This window comes from Epinephelus lanceolatus, chromosome 18 (genome assembly GCF_041903045.1).
Source record: "Epinephelus lanceolatus isolate andai-2023 chromosome 18, ASM4190304v1, whole genome shotgun sequence".
NCBI lineage: Eukaryota > Metazoa > Chordata > Actinopteri > Perciformes > Serranidae > Epinephelus > Epinephelus lanceolatus.
The window spans coordinates 4,494,350-4,512,802 of NC_135751.1; the positions used below are offsets into that span (position 1 = coordinate 4,494,350).

At 40.3% G+C, this 18,453-nt stretch overlaps 1 long non-coding RNA gene across 3 annotated transcripts; it reads right to left on the bottom strand.

Annotated features, from left to right (window-relative positions):
* Positions 1 to 2,705: 2,705 nt before the first annotated feature.
* On the bottom strand, positions 2,706 to 17,837 carry LOC117269018 (uncharacterized). Of its 3 annotated transcripts, XR_004502688.2 has the most exons (6): positions 17,784 to 17,837; positions 13,445 to 13,638; positions 13,219 to 13,332; positions 7,349 to 7,421; positions 5,036 to 5,130; positions 2,706 to 3,521 (listed from the first exon to the last, which is right to left on the bottom strand). It is a non-coding gene; the product is annotated as an uncharacterized LOC117269018 (long non-coding RNA). The 3 variants fall into 3 exon arrangements; XR_004502687.2 differs by lacking the exon at positions 5,036 to 5,130; XR_013488048.1 differs by lacking the exons at positions 5,036 to 5,130; positions 13,219 to 13,332; positions 13,445 to 13,638; positions 17,784 to 17,837 and adding an exon at positions 7,958 to 8,586.
* Between the last annotated feature and the right edge of the window lie 616 nt (positions 17,838 to 18,453).

Genomic DNA, 18,453 nt, shown 5'->3' on the forward strand with positions numbered 1-18,453 from the left:
GTGGTGTTAAGGTGGGCTCTTTGTGATAGTTTTGCTGCAGCGTGTTTGATGTGTGACTGGTGTTACATCCAAGTCCACTCTTTTTGCCCCGTAGCGGAGCTGGCCTGTCTGCCGGCTGGAGATCTGACGCGGCCTGTGCGCTGCCTGTGCGCAATGAGCCCACGGTCACAGCTGCTGTGCTGAGTGAGTGAACATAGCGTTCCCCTCTCTTCACGTGGGAGACCACCTCAACGTACCGGTATGTATGCAGTAACTTATGTTACTCTTAAATGTAAGATAAATAAACAGTGGGTAATTTGGATCTGTTTGTGCGCATATAGTGTGCATTGTGGGCGGCTCGCTGACATCTATTGCTGTTCTGTCTCCAACTGGTGTCGCTGTCTCCATCTGGTGTCGCTGTCTCCCATTGCCTCCGCTGTTTTCAGTGTGTCAGCTGTTTCCACTAGTCCTCCAGGTTGAGCTCGCTTTCTCTACACTGGCCTGTGACGGACAGACTCGGGATCGAGTTCAGGTTTCAGCCCGAATTAATGAGACACGTTGTTAAAGCGGTACCCACCCATCAAAGTTAATTTGATTTAAGTTATTTTTGTTATTTCTTTTTGTGTGCTGCGTTTAATTTAATAATCAGTTAGGGCTTAGTTTAGGGTTTGTGTTGATTGTTTTGTTTTGCAATTATCGTGCCTGTGTTCAGGGCAGTTGCTAGGAATTCTGGGCCCCCTGAAAGAATATCGGTGTGGGCCCCTCTACCCCATTCATTGCCACTTTTTTTTACAACTGTGTATTATGATGTTTTTCTTCATTTTTCTGTTTTTCAGTGTTCTTGACGGTGCCTGGTGTAATACACCCAATTTGTTTTCTTTTTTTACGATTAACCCCTCAACAAGTCGGAGTATTATTATGTAAATTATGTATTATTAGTTGTCTTATTCCCATTTCTCTGATTTGCAACACGCTATTACACCTCTGATTGCAAATACATTTTCAATTAACCACTCAACAAATAGGTAGTGGGTATTTTATTGTAACAATCAAGCACTGATATGCAAAAAAACAAAGTGTCCTGGCTCAAGATAGTCCACAAGGTGGAGCCCAAGGTAGATATGTAGCATTTAACTTAAATGTGCAAGTAAAACAAACAGCACATGAAATACGCTGTTGTAAAATAAATATCAAAAACAAAAACAAGCCTCATCTAATCTCAATTTAGGTTTAAATTGGCTTGTTTTTCACTTTGCCAGGCAAAAAATATTTTTAAACCATTCAAAAGTCATTGTAAACTGTCCAAAATTCTAAATGGTCTTTTTACTTTGTTGTTGTCAGCTATTATGGTGTCTTTTATTTTATATTGATATGAAAACAAACAACAACAACAAATCTTTGAACATTTAACTTTTTTGTATTTAGGCTATTCAAACGTCCCACCAATAACACATTTTTACAAGACCACATTTGAACACATCATGATAACGTAATTGACCTTCGCATGATGCTCATAATTACTGAGTAGAACTTGAATGCATCATAATACAATTCAATGCAGCCTCTGAGTGGGTGCATACTGTGGAGCACTGTCCGACAGTGATATGTGTGAAACACACAGTCCGCTGTAGTAGCCTCCAAATTAGTAATGTTCAGTTAGCTAGCTACACTAGGAATCGTTGCTCTATAATGAACTGGCGACTTTTTAATGAACTGGCGACTTGTCCAGAGTTTAGCCCGGCCCGATGAGACAGCTAACGTAGGCTCCAGCCTGCGCCCCGTCAAAGGTAAGGTTACAGACAATAAATGAATGAACAAGTAGGCTAATCATTTCAGCCGCCCTCGGTAGTTTTACTCTCACCATTCTTAGAGAAAAATTGTTTGATGTCCTGGGCCCCTGCTCTGCTGCTCCTACTCCTGGCCTCCTTCTCAAGTCTTTTCTGGTGTCCAGATTTGTGTTTTTTGGGGGCCATCACCTAGCCTATTTGATGTCCCTCACTCCCTGCTGGAGTTTGCTCGCGCTTACTTAATTCCCATGACGAAGAGCGAACCGTGGTGTGGACCAAACCATTTTTTAAGAAGGGGCCAAGGGGGTTATTGAAATTATTAAAATTAAAATATTGTGTGACTTTGTGGCTTTGTTTTAGTTCGGATTCATTAGTATGAATATATATTAGTTAAGTCTATGCATAATAATTTAGTCATAGAGGCTACTGGGGGCTGTGTGTGGGCTGTGGGCCCTTAGAATTGTCATCACCTTTCCCCCCTATACGAGGGCGCTGCCTGTGTTTAATCTAATTTGATCATTATTTAGGGCTTAGCATAGGATTTGTTTATTTTGGGGTAATTTTGTGTTATCTTTATGGGTTCCCAGCTGGCATCGGAGGTCAAATCAACGTCAAAGACGTTGGCTTCCAATGTTGGACCAACGTTTGATTTTAGTTGAAAATGAAAATCTGGCTGACGTTAAAACCCAACATAGATTTGATGTCAAATTCCGACGTTGAACAGATGTTGAATTTAGATGTCAAACCGACATTGGGTTTTGACGTCAGTCAGATTTTCATTTTCAACTATTAATTAACGTGTATCCAACGTTGGAGTTTGATGTCAAGACATCATTGGGTTTTGACGTCAGTCAGATCTTCATTTTCAACTATTAATTAACGTGTATCCAACGTTGGAGTTTGATGTCAAGACAACATTGGGTTTTGACGTCAGTCAGGTCTTCATTTTCAACTATTAATTAACATGTATCCAACGTTGGAGTTTGATGTCAAGACAACATTGGGTTTTAACGTCAGTCACATCTTCATTTTCAACTATTAATTAACGTGTATCCAACGTTGGAGTTTGATGTCAAGACAACATTGGGTTTTGACGTCAGTCAGATCTTCATTTTCATCAGCCTCCAACATTGCACAGATGTTGAATGTTGGTTGGAAATCAAAAATGGCTATCCATCAAAACACATTAACCGTAAAATTACAACTTTAATGAATTGGTTAGTATGGATTCTGTTGTCATGACATCAAACTCAAGATCTAATACCAGACTGAAAGAATTACTTTAAGAGCACAGAAAAGTTACACTTTACAATCCCAGTGAAACTGGAATCCACAAATGTTTGGCGGTTTGGGTAAATGACAGATATGCAATGGGTTATCAAAAACATTTTTTCTTCTTTTATTAACACTACACTAAATACAGAACAAAACATTAAAAACATTCTGCACTTGAATACTATAGCTTAAAACAAACAGAACTTCATAACCATTTAAAGAATTTAACTAAATACAAAACTCAACATTAAAAACACTGCACTTGAATAGTATTGCTTAAAACAAACAGAACTTCATAACCATTTAAAGAATTTAACTAAATACAAAACTAAAAAGTAAAAATGCTAACAACTTAAACTGAACTTTTTCTCCTGCCACCTCCACCCACCCTGTCTGGGGCATACTTTAGGCAGAAGGCGACAGCCTCTGCCATGCTGGCCTCTGTTTCAGCCTCCCTTCCTGATGTTTTCAGGACACTCTCTGTAAGATATATTTGAAACTGTGAGTGGAATACAGGATAAGTTAGGCTATAGTAAGCAATGTTAGACATTCTTAGAGGTCATGCACAATACATTCTTGCATGTACATGCTGCAACTCCTCAAAACAGATTTCAACTTTGGATGCTGTTCACAAACAATAAGCTAGAGCTGCAACTAACAATTAATTTTGTTTTTGATTAATTGGTCAATCATCCTCTTAAACGGGGCAATAAGCTAAATTCATCATTTCTAGATTGAAGGAATTAAAAAAATGCTATGTGAAGAACTAGAGGTGTAATTTCATCTGGAGTATAGCATGACCTCACACACCCTCTCTCTGTGTTGATCTCCAGCCCACTGTTTACAAGCCAGTCCGGCTGCGCGTTCATGTACGTTCATGTGAACCCCCCCCCCCCCCCCCCGGAGCCCTTGGCCCTCCCTCCCTATAAAAAGCTACAGCCAGTGAGCAATGGCAGTGCGTATTTTCGAAGTGAAATGGCGGAGAGCAGAACAAAACGTTCACCTGAAGACTACCAGGATCCGACATTACCTCTAAAGAAACAACAGTGGTTGGCGTAGAAGTTGTCGGATAAAGAAAGGGACGGAACCTGGAATAACATTGACCTTGCATTTCCAAGGTGGAGAGCACTGCGAGAGCTAAAGGGGCTACAATTTGCCTCAGAGCTAGCTCTTCTTCTCCTGGACCTGGACAGGTACAACATAAAGTCAAATGTCTGTTTTAATTAGTGTTACAGTAACGTTAGGCACATGTCGCTGTGTCGATTCAATTAAATTTAATGTTACAATCGTAGCATGGGTTAATGTCTGGAGCTTGAGTCATTAGCGGCTCGGTCCCAGCAATGGGTCAGGCGTTACGGTTGTGTTAGGTGAGTAGCCCGGCAGCCCAGCTAACATTTGCAATTAGCATTGTAAAATGTAGCCCGGCGGGCTGTGTTTAGCTATTCCCTTGCCTACTTCAATGATGATGGTACCTGTAATAAATGTAATATAGATATATATATAGATATATAATATATGGTAGAGAGCAGAGGTAGAGGGAGGCGTGGCTCATGACACACTTTGTTTTGGTCTACAGGCAGTGCACAACAGCAACCTAGCGGTGAAATTATTTCACTTTTTGCCCCTTTATCAATTAGTTGTATGGTCCATAAATTGTCAGCAAATGGTGAAAAATGTTGATCAGTGAAAATATTGACAACTGAGAAGCTAAGATCACAGAATTGACATTTTTTTCTTAGGAAAAAAAAGACTAAAGGATTAAAGATTTATCAAAATAGTTGCTGAGAAAAATGTGATTGCCAGCGGCACCCTTTGTTTTAAGGATGTCAAAGAATGTAGAACACATCTATCCAGCTTGTTTACACTAGAAAATCTGTACTGAAAATCTGACATTTCTTGTAGGTAGCTGCCAGGTGGCCACTTGGTTGCTTGGTTAGTGATTTTTACTAAACCAGCAAAATAGACACCAGATAACTCTGATATATGCTTTTTACCTGTGATGACAGTGAAGAGGCAGAGCTTGGTAAAGGCAAGCTTGCCCTTCCCTCCCTTCATATTGAATTTTGCAATGACCTCATTTGTCATCAATCTATGGATATGAAAGGGAAATTATTTAAATGTCCAAATAATTCACTTACGATATTATTAACTGATTGAAATAATTTCTGTTAAAAACAAGCGTGTTATGTCTAAAACATATGTCACACTGGTTATACTGGTGGGGCTAGATGGAAGGTCATAGGAAGGGATGGGTATCTATAAGATTTTAACGGTACTATTAACAATACTGCTTATCGATACGATACTTTAACAGTACTCTTATTGGTTACTAACATGCCACTGTTAGAATATATGATCATTAGATGGTGCCAACAGTGGCATGTTTTGGGATGTATCACACTAGGAATTCAGTGATTCAGCTGGTTCATCAAGTTATCTGTGACGTTGCAAGTGACAAGGTATAGGCTAGAGGGAAGACCTCCAAAAGAGCCTTAGTTTTCGAGATACCCTACCAGAGGTAGAACAAAGCACAACAATGTTTTTCATATTCTCTAAGGTCTCCCCTATATGAATTAGATTCTTGTATAAAAATATTTTACTGCAGAAGTAATTAAATTGACAGATATTATGGCACACCCCATAAATAAAATAAGTGCAAAATACAGCCAGGTCGAAGGGGAGTCGATACACCTGAACTCATGTAATTTCATAATGCAAGCTCTGATTCATCCTAAATTGTGTGTGGCAGTGGCCAGGGGTTTCCTCTACTTGCTTGAAAAAACAGACTGAATATTTTGATGCATTGAGGAAATACAGTATTACAAAAGTAAAGGTACAATAAGCGGAAATTTAAAAAAAAAAATAGGGTTTATGATAAAGCTAGTCCTTTACTTTTAGGCAGTTTTGGCTGGGATTGTCCCAGAAACACCAACCAGGGTTTGTTAGAAAGGTCTGACTGTGCTGAATCCAGCAATATATGATATGTAACTGTAGCTGGTATGGTCAGCAGTCTACATTAAGAAATGTGTGACATGTATCGGTCGGATATTTAATCAATAATGATACTCGTTACCCGGAGAGGTTGAACGAGATCTTCCCCTTTCCAAATCCAAAATCAAACCCTGAAAAATGTAGACTCCATTGACAAAAACAGTAATTTTACCTCACAGAAGACGGGAGTTGCTGGTTTACTGCTGCCTCGATAGATTAGTTTGTTTGTATTATTTTAAGACTCTGTGTATGGAAAGGTTAGTTCGGATTCACCAAAGTCACACAATAACACTACCAAATTAAACGATCGAGGCAGCAGTAGACCAGGAGCTCCCAGGACCAGGAATTTTACAATGCGAGGTAAAATTACTGTTTTTGTCAAGGGACTCTGGTGACGGGGAGAGAGCGATTTAACAACCAATGTAACTTAAGTTTCCCATCAGAAAAGTCTGTCTGATGGCAAGGTAAAGCAGTGAAAATGTTCTTAATATAGCGTACACTTAAACTGATTTTGTTTAGGTGGCCGTTTTTAGGTGGCTAAAATACATTTTAAGTTAGCTGCTGACCTCTTCCACAGCAGTAACATTACATTGATTAGCTTCTGTACTGGTCCTCCTGTCTGCTTAAATCCCTCAAACACATATTGTAGACCCTTCTGTATGCTTCTCTCTGAAATCGCATTTTTGTTTCTCCAGAAATTAGATAATATTTCGTCAGGGAGGGCAGTTAGTGAAAGTATATTCTCCATGCTAGCTCCAACAGCTAGATGGACTACCAACAAGGGGACGGGGCTTAGCAAAGGGTCAATTGTCCAAGAAAAAGCTGTGGTGGAAGTCAAAATTTAATTTCAAATCATTTAATAAATTAAATGATGGGTGACTGAGCCAGCCCAGTGTCATAGAAAATGAACCAATGAGCCCCTGCTTTATGGGCCAGTTGTTAGCAATAAAAATAAAATAAAAAATGTATTATATCAGACCCAAGGTGCGTTGGCCCACCGGGAAAACGGCCCTGCCAGAAGATCTCACAATGAAAAATGCCAGTTCAGCAACAAAATGCCACCAACGGAATTAGTGCTTTGAGAGCAAAATAGTGAAAAATGAGACATTTGGCTTACACTTTGGTGCATACACTATGATATTTTGAAAGTAAATCCTTGAATCCCATCAGTTCCATAAATGTGGCTGTTTTTTGGCCCAGTGACAACCGTTGAATCCCCTAAACAATGCAATGTCAATTCTACTCAAATCCTGTTCTATCGATGCTTCCTTAATAATAACTGTAAACATCCAAGTGACAGAGATACAAAATCTTACCTCTCCATGATCCTCTTCACATTGTCCTTTAAGTAGAGTCCTCCCACCTTGGACAATTGATCTGACAACTAATCTGAAATCAGAGGAATGAACAACAGTTTAACAACAAAACAAAACAAACTTTTCAGAAGGGATGCATGATAATTATCGGAGCCAATTAATTATCAGCCAATATTGGGAAAGCAATGTGCTAAACTGTGCCTGGTCTGCTGGGACAAGTCATTGCGCTTACAACATCAAACTGTTGTGCTGCCACGCATCCCTCATTTTCAGTGTTCAGAATATCTCCATGAGAGTTTACACTAGACTTTTTTTTGACAATATGGCCAATATAGCCATCAATATTCCAGAATTATGGCCATATCAACTACCAGATATTTTAACACTGCAGCCGCCACTGCGGCCTGTGCGCGCGTCGGCAAGCAGCTACAACCACAGAAGGGGAGGCGGTGTCATGGAAAATGCAATGCAAAGGTTTTCAGCTTTTGCCACAGCTATGTATTCATTTATTTGGCATAATTCCATTCGGACATTTTGGCTGTGGGATTGAAATACTGCACATCAGAGAAAAATTACATTATGTTGCTGTGACTACAGATATGATCTTACCAGTTTATGCTTTTCCTCCAGGGAGTCAAGGGAGTTTTCAACAAGGTTTAGTATCTCAACTGTTGATGCCTGTTCTGGAATCTTTGAGGATTCACTTGTTTCTGCAGGGTCCGACATTAACGGTTGCCCGAATTCCCGGGGCAAGTAAAAATAGCCAGCAGGCCAGCAGACCCTGCGCAGACATGCCTGATCGGGCAAGCAGCGCCAACTCGGACACACACACACATACCGGACAGCCTCTCAGTGCTTACCGGCTAACGTTAGCTCATGTACAACACAGGTACCATACAGAAGCTTTTACAAAGGGTCATAATGTGCTTCTAGTGAGTGTCAAATCGCCAGCGAAAGATATTTTAAATGAGGACACGGAGAACAGCTGCCTGCTCTCAGGGTACAAAGATCCTCTTAGAAGAAAGACGGATCACTCTGCTCTGTTGCCAGGAACAAAGTGGGAGGCAAAGATCCTCTCTGAGGAAGAGGGCTCATTTTACTGCAGGGTTCACCAAAACGTTTTTTTTGTTTTTTTTTCTTTTAATAAATTGAACACACATTAAAGAACATACAAGATCCTGTAGAGAATTAATACATATAATACAATACAATAAACATTGTCAAATTAAATGAAGGAAGAGGATTTTTTAAAGGCAAATTAAATATTGGGGATTTATGTAAAAATATACATAGAGACATATAAATAATTATATAATTAAAGATATGTAGGCTATGTTAGGTGAATACCCCTGTCACATGCATGGTGTTGAAACGTTTAATTTTGACTTAATTCCAGGCCTGGAATACCTACCTCAGAAAAATGTTGTTCATTGATATTATTGTTAAAATTGTTCAAAAGCTGTAAGAGAAGACAACAGACTAAAGCTAAAACAGGAGTGTTCCCTCTCTGCTGACCAGAGTTTATGTGCCTTGTGTCTCTTGTATCAGGCACAATCATAGGCTTTGTTATTTAATGATATTTTTATTATTTATTTATAATTTTTGTTACTTTTCCTTTTGTATCAGGAAATAAGCACAATAAATCTTTATGTTGAAAAAAATCGTGAGAGAATCGTGATCTCAATTATAGGTCAAAAAATCGGGATTCTCATTTTTTCCAGAATTGTGCAGCCCTAGAGAAGAGAAGTGAGTTTACACAATTATGCATGCATCCTCTCCACTACTACTTTCCCATCATCCCTCACTCTCCTACCAGGAAGTATGTTGGAGGAAGCAGGGAAAGGAAAAGTTGAGAAATGAATAAGAGGAAGGGAAGAAAATATTTTTTAAAAATTTCAGTCTACATCCACAACAGATGAAGTGGCCTATCCTGTCAGAGCATATTTGCATAATAAAACCTGAGCCATTTACTAAGTAAACAAGGTAGTGAGGGAAAAACAGGCATTTAAAAAAGGTAGCAGGAGACACTTTGATATGGATGGTGCTGGGGAAAGGTTATTGAGTCAACAAACTGACAGGTTACTAAAAATAATGTGTTAGGATTCCGCTTTGTGGGAATAGTATTTTAGATTAGATTAGTTTCACTTTAGTATTGTAATTACATTCTGTTATGGACTATGACATGAGCTCACTGAAATCAACAGGGTTCATTTTATGAGAAGCAGAACATCACTCTGCAAACTGCATGGAAATACAATGACCAAAGTTTACAAGTTTAATACTACAGCAGTGTGAATGCTTATCAAATTTAATGGCAATCTACCCAATAGACTTAAAATATCAAACTGACATTGGTACCTTAATGTGGCCTTATGAAAATATGCAACAGTATAAATGGATTGTAAGATGCACTTTTTCTGAGTGAAGTGCTGCACAACAGGGCAGAAAGGGAGGAGTTCATGAGAACAGTACATGCAAGTAGAGCCCTATGAAATACGTTTAAATTTTTTCCAAATTCCGTTTTTAAATGTTTTGGACTTCTATTTTTGACAGTTTACTCTTATTTATCCACCAAATGAGTGTGTTTTTAATGCCAATGAATAAAATACACAAATAGACATAACCTTGCATTTATTTAAACACAAAATTGCACACACTTTTCTTAGTGCTTCAAGTCAGAAATAATTCTTCAACATGCAACATAACATTGCACTAATAAGTGCTTTAAAGCCCCTACAAGGAACTTTCATTTTGAGTTGATTTTGGCGACCGTGTGGACAAAAGCGGTAGTGTTTTGCCGGAATGAAGCCTACATTTCCCATGAGCTCTAGCGCGTATTGTCGTAAAGACGCTTACCTGGCTCGCGCATGTGTTTGTTTTGGGGATGAATGAAACAACAAGACGGGAAAACTTTGCCCCCGCTCCTATTGGGGATCCCAGCTCACCTCTGCCGCACCCCAGCTCCACCTCTTCGGCGTAAGCACCACCGCCGCCGGGGTAAACGCAGCGGTCAGCTGGTAAGGCTGAAGGCCTGTTTGGCGAGCACTTCCACGGCTTCTTGGACTGAGTATGGAGCAGTGCCTTGCCTCTTTATTTCTCGGCACTCGCTGGACTCTGTCAACGCCTGGCTGGTACCTGTCGTCAGCCCGGATGAGGTGTTCCAGCCCCTCAGGCCCTGCTCTCCTTGTCCCCGCTGGCGCGGGGTGAATCTGCGCAACCTGCGGCCTCTGTGTGTGGCTCCCCGGACAGCTAACGCCGTGGACCCGCTGGCTCCTGCCAGGATTGGGCTGGTAAATGCTAGATCGCTAGTGAACTAAACGTTTATCCTGAAGGATTTCCTGACTTCCCGAGGATTGGATTTTCTCTGTGTGACTGAGACGTGGCTGACTGTTGGTGAGTCCAGTGCTTTCACAGAACTTTTACCCGATGATTGCTGCTATTTTAACTCCCCGCGGACGTTGGGTCAGGAGGAGGAATAGCAACTATTTATAAGAGTCACTATAAATGTAAGCAGCTAGGTAAGATGACGTGTGCCCTCTGAGTGCCATAAATTGTTTCATCCTGGAAGCAATCTGGGGCGGACCCAGAGACAGTTTCCTAAAGGTATGGATATACACTATATAGAAATAGCTTATCTTCACACCGATGGTCTCATTTGCTGTTGTAGGTCACGCACAGACATCAGCAGAAACGAGAGACTTTTGCATATCCAGTTAAAAGTTCCTTGTAGGGGCTTTGAGTAAACAAAATTATCCTTATGAGCTTCAAACTGTTTGAAGTAAAAAAAAAAATACATGACTGATTTAAAAAATAAATAAATAAAAATAAAGTGCTCAATTAGCTTTTTTTCTTCAAGTAGAAAATAGTAATTGCAATTACTATGCAACACTCAGTTATACTTGGCAAAAAGTTACTTTTCCATTTAGTAAAGAAAATGCATCACAAAACAGAAACTGAAATAACCCTGAACTCATTCAACAAAAAATTGCACATTTTCTCTGCACATACAACAAATACTGCTGATTGATGCAGCATAACACTGCACTAATAAGTGCTTTAAGTACTACACACTTTTGAGCTTTAAACCGTTTCCAGAAAAACATATTACAAGACTAATATAAAAAATAAAGTGCTCAATTAGCTTTTTGTTTTTCAGGTAAAGAGAATGCTTCAAAAACAAGGCAAAATGCAGTGAGCAACATTACCTGCAGTGAGAAAAAATATCTGAGATATGAAATTAAAGCAGAAAAATAATAAAGAAAATAAACTTTTTTAAACTTAAGCAAGTGATTCACATAGGTCAGACTTGTTTGTCCTTGTGAGTTACTATCTCTATCCATTTAAGTTCCCCACCTAGCAGAGAAATTGCCATTGAAATACATGATTGTCAGCCTCTTTGTGTTGAGCTCAGTGAGAGCCTTTCGCTTGTCTGTGAGGAGAGTTTTATATTTGCTGAAGCTCCTCTCGCAGTCAACTGAGCTGACCAGGAAGTAGATGCAGAGCACAGCCACTTCTGCAACTCTCGGGAATCGTGTACTCAGGCCTCTCCAGTAGTTGGCCTGCTCCATTTCAGCCAGCAAGGGATCCCTGGACACAGTGCTGATAGGCGAGCCACTGTTCACTGAGCTCTGCTGATGGGTTAGCCATTGGCTTCAGTGTGGAGTAGGCTTCAATCTGCTTTTCCATCACTGGAGCCTGCCTGGGATCAAACACCCTGATCAGTCTGAAGACCCCTCTGGCTGGATGTGTGTCCCAGTGCTTTGAAAACTTTGTGAAAGCCAAATGGAAGGCATCATGGAGATTGTCCAGCACCTCCCTCCTCTCTCGAATCCCCATTTGTCTCAGCAGCTCATCTGTCTGGGGCCCATAACCACATTTTTGCTGTTCCATTCACAAGGTAAGAGCCAAGATCCTCCATGACATTGTATGCAGACACTGCTGTGGGACAGTGGGTTCCTTCCAGGATGGTTAGGGCTGTCATCAGTTTGGAGCAGGTCTCTGAGATGAAGGTTAACTTGAGAGTGAGTCTGCAATTTCTCCTCTGTTTCGACCTGGCTGAGGACGTTCTTGACTGCCATGGCTGTTACCTCCTCTGCTAGCAGGAACTCTCTGTACAAGTGAACATGCTGTGTGTGATACTTGACAGCCTCAAACCAGCTATTCCATCTGGTACACACTGCTTCAGGAGGAGCCTTGGTCTGCACTAACTCCTTGCTGATTAGGAAGCCAACCCACCTTGCTTTCTGGCAGGCTTCTTGAAGAAGACAGATTTCATCCATGTCACAAGTGAGGTAGCATCAGAGAAGTATTTGTAATGCTGCCTGGTCTCACCAACCAGATTGATATGGCAGAGGCAGGTTACATGTACACTGTTGGGCATCACTCCTTTCAGGACATCCCTGTATGCCTTCAGACAGTAGGCAGCATTATCTGTGATCACTGCCCAGACATCACTCAGGTCCAAATTGCTGTTGTGGAGGGAGGCTAGTACGGCTTGGGAAACTGTTGAATAGTTGCATCTATCCATGAAGACGACAGACGGAGCTTGCAGCGGCCGATTCAACATGCCGAATTGTTTTGGAAGGGGAGGGGCTGTGTTGTAATGTTACTGGGTGTGCAACGCATTAGCGGTCCCCCGGGGTAAATTCCCCCATTCCTCTTCCCCACGAAAACAGTATTTTAGTGAAATTATGTCAATTTCCGCGAGATTCCGCATTTAATAGTAAATTCCATGTTTATTGGTCAATTCCGCAATTCCGTCCGCAATTTCCTGATCGCGGAAATCATAGGGCCCTATGCAAGATATGCATGAACAACTACTTTTGAAACAGATAAGAATTGCTTGATTAATAATAAAGTAAAATGAATACCTGTTAAAAATTCTTCTGTTGGTTTGGTTTTTCTTCTTCTTTTTGCTTCGGTTGGACCTTCTTCAGCCTCTGTACTGCTCGTGAAATCGCAGTTTTCACAGTCTTTGAAGTCATCTGTAAATCATAAATAACAAACAATGGCAACGCAAAAAGGTTGTCAATTCATTACCTTGATATGGCAGGTTAATTATCTTTATACAAAGTGCACAAAATAGATGTAACCTACCAGATCTCATTTTCTCTTTAACAAGAGGAAATTTCCTCCATCCATCTGATGGTATGCGTCGCTCTTTCAAATATTTAGTTGCATTTGCAACATTTGGCCAAAACACCAACATATTTTCATTGTCCACCCAGCTGTCTGGCACTGTCCCCTCTTGACGCTTTTTTTCTTGCCACACTGCCCTAACCCAAGCCATCCTGAAAGAAAACACACTGACAAATTAAAACATGGCTTAAAAAATCTACACCCCCTGCTGATGAGGCAAAATTATTAACATTGTTTTCCCATGAACAGGTTTCACTGTGGCACATCATTATAATTACAAGACTTCTGCCATGAAATAAAAATAACAACATTTAGGGCTGAAACAGTTCCTCAAGTAACTCGAATAACTGGATTACTAAAAAGCTTTGAGGCAAATTATTAAATAAACACAAACAGTTTTACTGTTACTATTACTTTTGAAAGTAATAATTCTGTAAATCTCAAAGCAGAGTTGCAGTGAAAAGCCAAGACAGATGCTGCTATGTTCTATTCTGCAGCGCATCTCTGTGTGGCAGCGGGATCTTCAAAATCTCTCAAAGTTTCGGACAAACACAACATTAATAAGCTTGGAGTAAGGATAGACCGATACATCGGCCGGCCGATATATCATGCCGATACAAGTAAAAAACTCAAATATCGGCCCGATATATCGGGCCGATTCACTAGGCATGTTCACTAGTAATTCACTAGGCAGCTTCCCAGATAAAGACACAAGATTAGTTGAAATCTCCCCTACTTTTCTGTGTGACAGTCTACATTCAGCTGGTCCTTGTTTTAGAAAGCAAAGCAGTCTTTTCACAACTCCAAGACATACTAGATGCATATAGTCAAGAGAAAAACCTGTGACACATCTTATTCCAACATTAAGTAAAGGGGATACTCCAACCTGATGATCAACATAAAGTCCATTAGAGAAATCTCTATCGGTTCTTAATGGGTAGTCTCCCAGGAACACGACTCTTTTGTTCTTATACTCTCCCTTAATTGTGCATCTTTCACAACAGTGATATCCAGTGTGTCCTTTTATACACTTCAAGAACGCTCGAACTGGAGAGTCACAAACAAAGGCTTTGATGCACACATGGATTTCTTTGCCATTCACAGTGATGTGGCTTTTCTGTAGTTCTGTATATTCAGTTAAAAGTCTCCAAGAAAATCGTCAACAGAGTTAGGCTTAGATACACCATAGAAAAGTGCAACTATAAATAGTTCAAAGTCACTGAAACGGCAGATGATTGGCCAGAACTGGGCATTAGACGACTTGAAAAGAGTTCTCCATCAATGTTCACTAGTAGGTCCACAGAGTTTGAACTTTCCAAAAACTTGCTGTTCTGGCCAATAATTTTCACAACAGAGCGCTCAATTCCAAAATAAATGTACTGTCCACCACACTTGTCCTCTGTCTGGATTTGTCTAGGCGTTTTCAATAATGTCCTAGAATCCTAGAAGAATCCTTGGGTACATCTAAACCTTCATCTTTCAAAATACCAAGCAGTTCATCAATTTGGCTTCTTCTATTCTGCTAAATGAATGTGCGATTGTAAGATTCAAAACTGATTAGATGGGTACTGCAACCCAGTATTTAACAGGGCCCAGGGCTGATTTCTTAGATACCTCAATATTGATAAGCTCTGATGTTAACAGTTCTGCTATCTGTACTGAAAAAATTATAAAAACAAAAGGAGGAGGACCATTATTTTTCACCTTTTCCATCATCAACTACTCTAAAATCTAGATATTGGTCTATTTGTCTCTCGTCAGAGGTCCTGTCTGTACCTGTGCAGCGGGTGGGACCAGCTCTGCCATACACACACACACACACACACAGCTGTACTCGCGGAGAGAAAGAGCGACCTGCTCTAGCGACAGTGGAGAAGATAAGTAAACGGTCAAAAGTTCTGGTTGTGTTGCCATAAGAACAACAAGACCTTCGCACGTGAGGGCTGTAACACGAGCAATTTGTAGGGATGCACCGAAATGAAAATTTGTGGACGAAGCCAAATAAAATTAAACGCTTGGCTGAATACCAAGTACCGAATGCCGTTGTTTAGTTTTTCATTAGTTTTTGCAGATGAACCCCCTCCAGATTAGTGTTGTCACGGTACCAAAATTGGGACCCACTGTACGATACCAGTGAAAGTATCATGGTTCTGAGTAGTATCACGATACCACGGCAAGAATGAGGTAGATGTGCCTTTTGTCATTTATAAAAAGATGAATCACTTTTCTATAATACATCAATGATGTTTCAATGGAATAAATTACTTATTGACTTATTCATACTTCAAAAACAGCATCAATAAGTGATTAACATAGGGGGGGATCAAAATAAAATACATAAATAAAATAAAAATCAACCAGCCACCCTCCTCCCCTGACAAGTAAAGAACAGTCCCTTCATAAGTAAAGAACAGTCCCTAAAGTGCGGTGAGGTTTGTGGACCGTCACCTGCCACAAACAGAGAAAAGTGAACGGCTCGTTTCTCCTCTGACACGTCACACACCTGTGTGCCGCCACGGTTCGGCTGTTCAGGTACTTTTGGGCAGTCGTGACGCCAAGAAGAGGACATTATTGGAGCCGGACTTCTCCATCGCCGGTAAGCCTATGGCCGCCGTATTTGACAGGAATGCATTCCTGTCTGTGTCTGTGACGCCCATTCAACCCACAACCGGCGGGATTCGCCTTTCGTTTCTGCTGCTGGTTGAAATCTGTACTCACACAGCATGCTGAATGATTTATTTTGCTCGAACAAAACTATTTTTAGTCACAAATGCGAGTGCGGTGAAGGACGGAGTAAATTATCGCCACACTGCCGACATTTTAATCCGTCCATCACTGCACGCTGTTTGATTGCGTTATCAAAACATGCTGCTATTATTCGGCCTTGCTTTTCACTTTTTCCACCGAAAACCGAATGTGTGTTTTTTTGCAATATTCGGCTGAATATATTCGGTTACTGAATATTCGGTGCACCCCTAACAATTTGCCGACACATTTAGCAGAAGCGCATCACATTCAGGCGGAAAAATGCAGAGTTTTTGACAGCCTGCCTGTAGTTCATCTCATGTTACCCCATCCACCTCAGGTATGTTGTATGATGCTGCGCAGAGCCACACGGAGTTAACTATAGAATCATGGACTGATAATTGACTAAAAGTAGCGTCGTTCCAGAGGCTCAGATCTGAGATCAGATGGTCAGAGCATCAATTTAATTAACCTGTGTTGCAACTTTTGCAGCCTTGAGCCAAACCCACCTGCTACTCACTCAGTGTAAATTTATATACAGCACATAAGAAAAATCAAGAAATTTTAAATCAGTCCTTCATTTATTTATGTTTTTTATCTTAACAAAACAACAACAAAAATAACTGACAAGAGTACCATTAAAGTACCGGATCAATAAGCAGTATCCTTAAGAGTAGTAGCCTAGTATCGTTAAAGTCTTCTCAATACCCATCTCTACCGATTATCAGGGATTCTCCTGGCTTACAATGGGCCTTTGGGGGCCTACGTGAACTGATCATGCTTACTGTTGTTATTCCCCCTTATTAATATAATAATATAATAATATTAATCCTCTTCACCGCTGGAAAAAGAATCAGACTCTTCATGACTGTCTCTGCGCTCCATTGTGTTCACCTGCTGACTGCTACAGGTTTTATATTTAGCCTAACTACAATGGTCTCAGTGCCGGAGGATTCAATGCGTGTCCACATTGTTAACGTGTTTGTTAATTAGAAAGTCGGGCGGCCACACGCTGTTTACTAAGTTATATTTTTGCGTCGGCCTATATTCATTTCACAGCGCTATATGGGTTAGAAAAAAACATGAACATTCGCATCCCTACCCACAAGTATATAGGCTAACGTTAATATTGTAGCGTCCGCCAGGACGTGTGGAAGGATGACGCGGTTATTCGGCAAACCACCGTTTATTACTCAGGTTACTGTTGGCCGTAACCCAACCACACCAAACAACCAACAAAACAAGGACTTAGCTGGAACGTTAACTCAAGCCATGCACTACTGCTCTCCCCTCCAAAACACACAAGCACGCTACTATCTCTGATTTTACTACTTATATTTCAATCAATTTTATCTCTGTAGACCAAAGTGTTAACTTTACCTCATTCCGTCGTGCAATTTTAAGCCAGGTGGAATATGGCGCCAGTTCACAACAATCCATTGCTCACAACTAAAGACGTACTTGACAAGGCTAGCTTGCTGTCCCACAAAAAAATAAAAACAATAGCAGCCAACCATTACCATGGCCAAATTAATTTATAGATTTTTCTTACCTTTGCATACGTTGACTGAAGCCTTCTCCTTTTACGTCCAAGAGGTCAAGAATGATATACCGGCAAAAGGTGTCCGACAGGTAAATTACTCCTAGATCTTTCCACAGCAGGTGTGCGACCAAATCACTCCGCCAAGACAACAGAGGGGAGGGATTTGCTTGTTAGCCGTTAGAAATTTCAAAAAGATCTGCAACATCCAAGTTATTTCAAAATGTACAACTTTGCTGACATTTTTATCATTTGTGCAAGGAGCTTTTTATAAATCCCCTACATATTGATATTAAAATGAATTATTATTATTATTATTAAAAAATAATGATAATAATAATAATGATAATAACATGCTACCACTACTACTGCTATTACTACTAATAACAATATAACAGCCTAATAATAATTATTATAATTATAATATAAATATAAAAAATAACAGTGACTAAAATCCTTGAAGGTAGAGGAAAGCTATTAAAGCTAATTTTATCCTGAAGGGAAAAGTAAAGGAAAATAATTTCTGCTTAAGGAATGGTATGTTGAAACCAACTTTGGTTGCTGTATAACAGGGGTGTCAGACATCCGGTCTGCGGGCCAGATTGGGCCCATCAAAGGGTCCAGTCCGGCCCACTGGATGATTTTTCAAAGTGTGAAAATTGCAGAGATGCAATTATTTCCA